Source organism: Equus quagga, chromosome 10, assembly GCF_021613505.1.
Source record: "Equus quagga isolate Etosha38 chromosome 10, UCLA_HA_Equagga_1.0, whole genome shotgun sequence".
NCBI lineage: Eukaryota > Metazoa > Chordata > Mammalia > Perissodactyla > Equidae > Equus > Equus quagga.
Genome location: NC_060276.1, coordinates 74,391,865 through 74,399,452, shown reverse-complemented (window position 1 = coordinate 74,399,452; position 7,588 = coordinate 74,391,865).

Sequence of the window (7,588 nt, the reverse complement as noted above, 5' to 3'; positions counted from 1 at the left end):
CCCTCTTTGAGAGGGGGACCATGTGGTTAATAGGGCGCCTTGCTGGAGTGGGAAGAGGTACAGGACTTCACTCAAAATCTAGGAACCAGTTCAATGGTGTCTGGTTTTTCTGTGTCTGTGTCTGTAAAGAGTTTCAAGATTAGACGTCTTCTGGGTGAGTGACCACATTAAAACACGCCTGTGCCTAAAATTGTCTAATATCTATCAGGATATTGGGTTAGATGCCCCACTGGTGATATTTGGTTGCTGGGTTAAAGTCCCAAGGTTAGGATTTGGGGAGACAATATAAAAGGGTTACAGCTACTGGGGGACTCAAAAGGATCTGGTTAGAGTCCCAACCTCTGAGTTAGAGTCCCAGAGTACCCTGGGTTAGAGTCCCAGAAGTATTGGATTTTGGTGTCTGTTCATATTTGTCTATATCTGACTGTTCTATTTATTAAAATTGGCTGTTTTGGGATGAGTTTCTCAGTGATCGTAACAAACTCTTTAAAAATTACCTTGTTTGCTGTGGCCACATTGGGGAGAGCCCCTTAAAATGGGGATAACTGTAAACTGCTGGCTAGATAACCTGGGATAATTTTAAATTACTGTAGCCATTTTCAGCTCTTTTTGAGCCTCCAAACCAAGGAACAAGGAAAAATCTTTAATCTTTTAAAGAGTTAAGTGTTCTGCCTTTCAACTGAAATTTTCCAGAAGCTGTAAACATTTACAGAGAACAGTAGAATCTTACCAAGTTTGTTTTATGTCCTGAGAGCTTGGCTTGATAATTGTCAGGTTGAGGGGTTACCAAAAAATGGTTGGACAAAAATATGGTTGCATCCCATTTTGCAGTAAGAGACAGTCAGACAGAAATATGAGTTGCACTCCTGCTTGTGGCTAAGAGTCTTACCAAGCTGCAGTCAGCCTCAGGGGAGTTACATTGGCCATTAGAAGAAAGCCTTATCTGGGCCTTCATTGTAAGGGTCTTGATTTCAGGGATGCTTGAAATTTTCACGATCTGATTCTAGCTGCAGTATAAATATACTTTTGATCAGTGGTGTCTCAATTCTGAAACAATGGGAAATGCTAATTCGATCCCAACCTGTAGCCCCCTAGGCTGCATTCTCCGGTATTGGGCAACTTTTAGCTATAAGTAAGTTGTACAAGCTATTGAGTACTCATTGTATGTATCCTTCTCCTCCCAGAGAAAGCCACTATTTTTCCTTGTGTGTGTGTGTGTGTGTGTATTTCATTTGTCATAAAAAGGAAAAACTATAGAGCAAGTGCAGGCACTCCATAAGCCTATTGTCTGGGCAGGCCCACAGGAGGCTTTGCTGTAGGGCTTGCCTATGAAGTATGCACATAAAGGGGAAGCTGTTGCTAAGGGCATCTTGGAAGCCAAAAAAGCCACAATATTGATGAGGTTGGGTTTAGTAGTTAAGAGCCATTAGAGCGCTCACCACCTCAAGATGTCTCATACACAATCCCCAATCCCACAGCACCTCCCTGCAGTTATAGGTCTGGCTCAGTGAGACCCAAAGCATAGCTAAAACTGTTAATGTGCATATAAGATGAGGTTTTTTTTTTTTTCTTTTTGTCTAGTGCTATGTATTGATAGCTTGGCTTTGTGACCTCTTTGGTCATGAGGGGTCCCAGTCCATCTGGGGCCTTTGTCATCTCAACCTTTATTGTTTGTTAGTGCACTACCACCTGTGCAGCAGTAGCCTTTGCTTTCTTGGCCTATTTTTGGGAGTGAATTTTCTGGGTCTTCTGAGGGCTGCTTCTTTTGAACCCTCTTCTGGGGATGCCTCTTGCATACATAGTTAAGCCATAAGTGCTCATAGGTATTTGGATGCTAAAAACTGATAAGGCAAATATGACCCAGAAACTCCATCTTGGAGAAAACTTGAGTGGTTTCTCTGTTCCTTTATGATGTAGTTGGACAGGTACACTAAGCTATAATGTCATTTGAGTTACAACACAATTTCTGAAAAATCAAGAGCAACTGTCCTTAGAAAATCCTTGCAAGACTGGAAAAGCAGCTCCAGAGGCAGTTCAGATTCCACCCAGTTCCTTTATCTCAAAAAGGATTATCATCATCCACTTCTCGAGAAACTGTCATCTAGCCCATTACTAATTCCTAAGACTGAAGGGGAAAAAGGAAAAAGCAAGAAAAACTGCCTAAGAGCACCCTCGCCAAAAATCTAGCATCTTGAGTGTCTTCTCTACAAAAATTAGTAAAATAGTCTTAAAGCAAAATTTGGATTCATAACTAGGGAGTCTTATACCTGATTCATGGGAGTAATTTTAAAACAACAGCTGTGCAGTCTCTGTGTATGTGTGTCTGTATGTATGTTATATATGTGATATTGTACCTCCAGATGTTATAATTTCTAAAGACCTCTATCCAATTTGCTTAAAATAAGTGCTTATATAAATGCAATAGAAACTAATACAAATGTCTTTCAAGTTAACATAATGTAAGTTACTCTTTGGTAACTGAAAACTTATTAAGATTGTTGGTTTAACTAAAATAGACATGTTCTCAAAGTTCTCAGCATTGGCTATGACCCAGACATGCAGCCTTTATTCTACATTTATTTGTCAAATATGCTGATGTTATGTCTACCACAGAACTGGTTAGCAAAGACAATAACTTAAAATGATGACTAATTTTGTTTAATGTCTCATGAAGTTTTGTAGGCAATCTAAGTAATTATTGGAAACAGGTGAACTGAATAAATGCAAAAAGGGTGAAAATTTTTAGGGATTTTTTAACAATGACTATATGTTATGATGTATGTACTTAAAACAACTTAAGATGATGGCTAACTGCTTTAGTGTTGCATGAAATTTATATTACTCATCTAAATATGATTGTTAACAAACAAATGGTCTGGATGTAAGTGAGATAGGAGTTTATAGGTAAACTTTTAGCAATAATTATAGTTTATGACATGAGTACTTAAAATAGCTTCCAAAATCTCGTCAATAACATGAAACATTGAAGTTTTGCTAGGTTAGACTGAATGATAAAAGATAAAAATTCATTGAGTATCTAGATCATTTCCAAATAAGATAGAATATTAGAGATTAATTATAAAATCTGGTTACCTACTTGTGGCTTCTTATTACAGAGAAACTAAAAATTTTTGAATCTACTAGTAAACATGTCTTCTATTTTATTAAAGATTGTTCTATGAAGTATCATGTTTCTAGAAATTATTAAAACTATTTATGAATTTGCCAAACCACAGAATGTTAATATAAAAGATAGCTCATAATTTCTTTTTAGTTTTTACTAGAGTCTGTAAGGGTTAAAAATTTAACTTAATATATGTCATTAAAGCTACTAAAAACTAATGAGGAATACACCTTTGTAATTCAAGGGAAGTAGGATATATGTTTTCAGTAGAGAAGGTATAAAAATAGAGATTTTTTTGTTTTGTTTTGTTTTAAAAAAAGGATAAATTTGTCCTAAAGTACTAGGAAAGGAAAAAGGAAAAAAATACTCGGGAGAAATTCTGAATGTAAAAAAAAAGTTATAGAAGGTTTGTGGAAGAAAAACCCTAAGAAAGAATTTTGTGCATGATCAAGTTGGCTAAGATTAAAATAAGTTTAATTACATGAATACGTTTTAATATCAGAAGTAAACTGGTACAAAACTTAATTGGGTTTTCTCTTTCTTAAAAGCTAATTTTCCTGGAATTTTAGTATGCTCTTGATAAAGAGATTATAAAAGGTTTTTCTTTATTTGTGAGTAAGTCTACAGAAAATAATAGAAGATCTATGTTTTGTTAAAATAATTTCCTATATTCAGAAGACTATTAAGCATTTTTTTACTGTTTCTGTTGTCACTTTGATTGAATGGATAACTGAGCATTTTTTCACAGTGATTGTTGCTTCATATTTGACCAAGTGTTTAAAATCCTCGTGATATTTTCGACAAGCTTCCCCCAAAACTCAAATACTAAATGAAGTCTTTCTTTTAACATGAAAGGAAAAATTTTTTCTTTGAGAATTTGTCAGAGGACACTCAGGACTACTCAAAGAAATTTGTTCTCTCTCTTCTTGTAAAGAAAAAGATACTAAACTAATTAGGCTTATTTGGTATGTTAAATTACATGGGAAGCATTGTCAAATAAGTGATGAAAAACATTCCTAGGTGGTGTTATGTGGGTAAATGTTATTGATATATATGTTCTAAAATTATTAACATTCCTAAGACTCTGGTCTGTCCTGGTTGTCAGCATAATTCTGGTTACTACTTTAAAGTGTTGTATGTCATAAAATTAACCAAATTTCTTTATTGCCATTTTGAAGCCTTGTTGTTTACAGATAGTTATTGTTTTACTCTGGAGCTTTTGGAAAATATGTTTCATCTTCAGAGAAATTCATGGAAATGACTCTGACAGTCTAGAATACAGGTTTCTGACAAACTTTCAGATTATAAAACTGAACAGGCTAAGAAATTACAGAACTCTAACAGAGAAACGGATGACTTCAGAAACTGCTGACAGAAGATTAAGATCAAGAACCAATTACACAGGACTGAATGAACTGATGAGGATGAGCATAATTTTTATGACTTTTGTTTGAAATAGTACTGATTTTTTTAATGTTTTTGTGTTTTTCAGATTTATGGAAATCTTTATCTCTTTTCTCTCAAGCCAACTATGACTTACAGCAATTTAGTAAATTATACCTTTGTAAGCAGAATTGAAACATTTATTTTTTTCTCCCTACCTGATCCCTCCAGCATTTGGAAACTCTTAGTGAGTGAGTATTGTTTTCATGGCAATATAGTTATTTGCATAATTTCAATAAGAATCTGTTATCCTTATAACGGGACGCAATTGGAAATATTGGTTATATTACCAAGGCTTGACTGGAATATCATATTTGAAGGAAACATGCTGACTCAGATATGACAAGACAGCTTTTGAGGAATAAATGTTGCCTTTCTGGAATAAAGCCACTTGGAAATATTGGCCTTGTACCTTGTTTTCTAGCAAGCTTACCAGGGGAGTAAGGAAAGTCACTTATCTGGAAGGTGCAAGGAACGTCAATATTTGGGGGGACCTCAAGAGAAGAGAGGAATTCACCTAAATCTAAGGTGTTGCAGGTGAAGACTGATTACAAATACTTGGCTTGGGTTTTCTGGCCTCAAGAGGCCTTTAAAGTTCCATCTGAAATTCCCTATAAAAAATACCAGCAAAGTAGATTTAAAAGAGCCTATATGATCAATGGCTATTCTTTCTGTACTTACGTAAATAACTGAATTAATTTTTATTGGAACTAGACTTATTTTGCAAACTAGTTAGTCTTAATTTGGCTATCTTTTATAAAAATTGAGGGTTATTTTAGAGAGAAAAATTGTGTGTTGGTAAAAACTATAGTACACATTAATGGATATTAGATTCTAGTTCTGTTAATTATCTTTCAGGGTTTTGTTTTGTATCTGTTAACTGGACTGGGTCCTTAATTCTCCTAGTCTCTTGAAATATCTGGCTACAAATCTCCAAACTAACATTTTTTCCATCATTTTAATTTGGAATCATTGAGAACTGAAGCTTCCCTTTTCCCTGAAGCCTTGCAAACTGAAGCTGGTTGACTTGGTATAAACTTAAGAGATATTCATGTTTGCTGCTCTGTAAGATACCTGAATACCTGATGACGTCATCAGAGATATTTGAAACTGAAAAAGATGCTTCAACTCTGACATCTAGAAATCCTTTTAACTGGCTGCCACCTGGGCTCAGAAACTGGTTTATAATTTGCTCCCACCATTAACCTTGTTTTTCTTTTGTCTCTCTAGAAATGCTTCTTATTAAATACCTGGTTACTTGTTTACACAATATAGGCCTAACTTTGGGAGCCCACCTGCATCACTGTCTTACTAAGAGACTGGTTCAATGAGATGGAACAACCTCTGCCCCTCATCAACAGGGTTTCCCTCAAAATTGAGGAACAAAAAACTAAAGGGGGGAATTCCTGCTGGCTCAATGCAAGGTTGACATGAGAGAAGCTATATTGTGGAAAAGAAACTATATTGTAACTTTGACTGACCTCTGACTAACTCAGCTGGATATGCACCCTCCAGGAAATCTAACTGCTCTGTAGATTTTATGACCCCTGCATGTGCAGGTACCTCCCAGCTGTGATAAAATGATAACTTTGTTCTTTTGAGTTCCTTGGGAATGCAATGACACCTGGAGAGAAATTATATCTGGTGTGGCCACTCCCTGTCTGTAACACCAGAAGGTCAACATTTCTAAACCACTCCCCTGTAACCCACTGGCCTTACATAACTGCTTCAAGATTCTGTGCCCCACCCCCCCTTAAGATGGTTCTTTTGGACATTAGTCAGCCATCTTCCCTCTTGCTAGCAAGCTGTAATAAAATGCCTTTTCTCTGCCACCACCTTGCCTCTTGATGATTGGCTTTTGTCTTGTGGCAAGCGGATCATGCCCTTTGTGTGGTAACATTTTCAGAAGAAATCATTTTTGGATAAGTACATAATTATATTTCCACGAGAAATCTAGCCTATACTTTTTTTGTTGCCATTTGGCAAAATAAAAGACAATATTTAATTTTTCTTTGGCATGAATGGGTGATGTACGTGGTAGCCAATGGCAGCAGGAACTGTCTTCAAACATGGAAGGCTACTACATAGAAGACTTTGCTGATGGATTCCATCTAGATTCAGGGAGTATAACAAGAAAGACTCATAACAAACTCAGGAAAAGCTACCAGGGTAAGATTTCAGTTCATTTTAAGAATATAGCTTTCTATCTCCCTAACTGCTCCATGTTGCATTGTGGTGTGACAGGAAGTGAGAACCCCTTTTAGAGCTACTGCATAGGGGTTGCATGTTTTGGGAGCAAGATAGTAGAATTCTCTTCTGAATTTAATGTTCCATGTTCCTATGCGCACTGAACACTTAATAATACTGAAGGCTGGCAGAATTTGCCACCCAAAAATATGCCTCTTTGACATAAGGATTATTTTGAGAAACAGCAGACACAAGAGAAGTTCTGAAAACAAAGTAGAATTTACTCTTTTTTAAGGCAAATTTAAATTTATAAAGGAAATCTCCATTTGTAAGGGTGTCTCATTCTCTGTACCAGGAAAAGAAGAATGACTCTAAGTAACAAAAGAATCTTATCAATGGAGAAGGTACTACTTAAATCTCTATAACAAATCTCTCTTTTCTTAACAGTGCTTTTCACCTCCCCATAACTGTCCTCTCCACATCATTTCATTGTTTTAGCTGAAGATGGTATTTAAGCCTGAATTCTTTTTTCCAGCTTTCTTGAGATATTATTGACATATATAACATTCTGTAAGTTTAAGGTGTACAATATAATGATTTGATTAATGTATATATTGTGAAATGTTTACCACAATAAGATTACTTAACACATCCTTCATCTCACATAATTGCCATTTTGTTATTGTTGTTTTGTTGTTATGAGAACTTACGTTTGAATTCTAAGTCATCTTTTTTAGAGTCATCTATTTATCCTGGGTATCCCCCATGTATACATGAAACATACATTTTCATAAATTTCTGTTTGTTATTCTCTTGTTAATCTTCCCTTTGTTA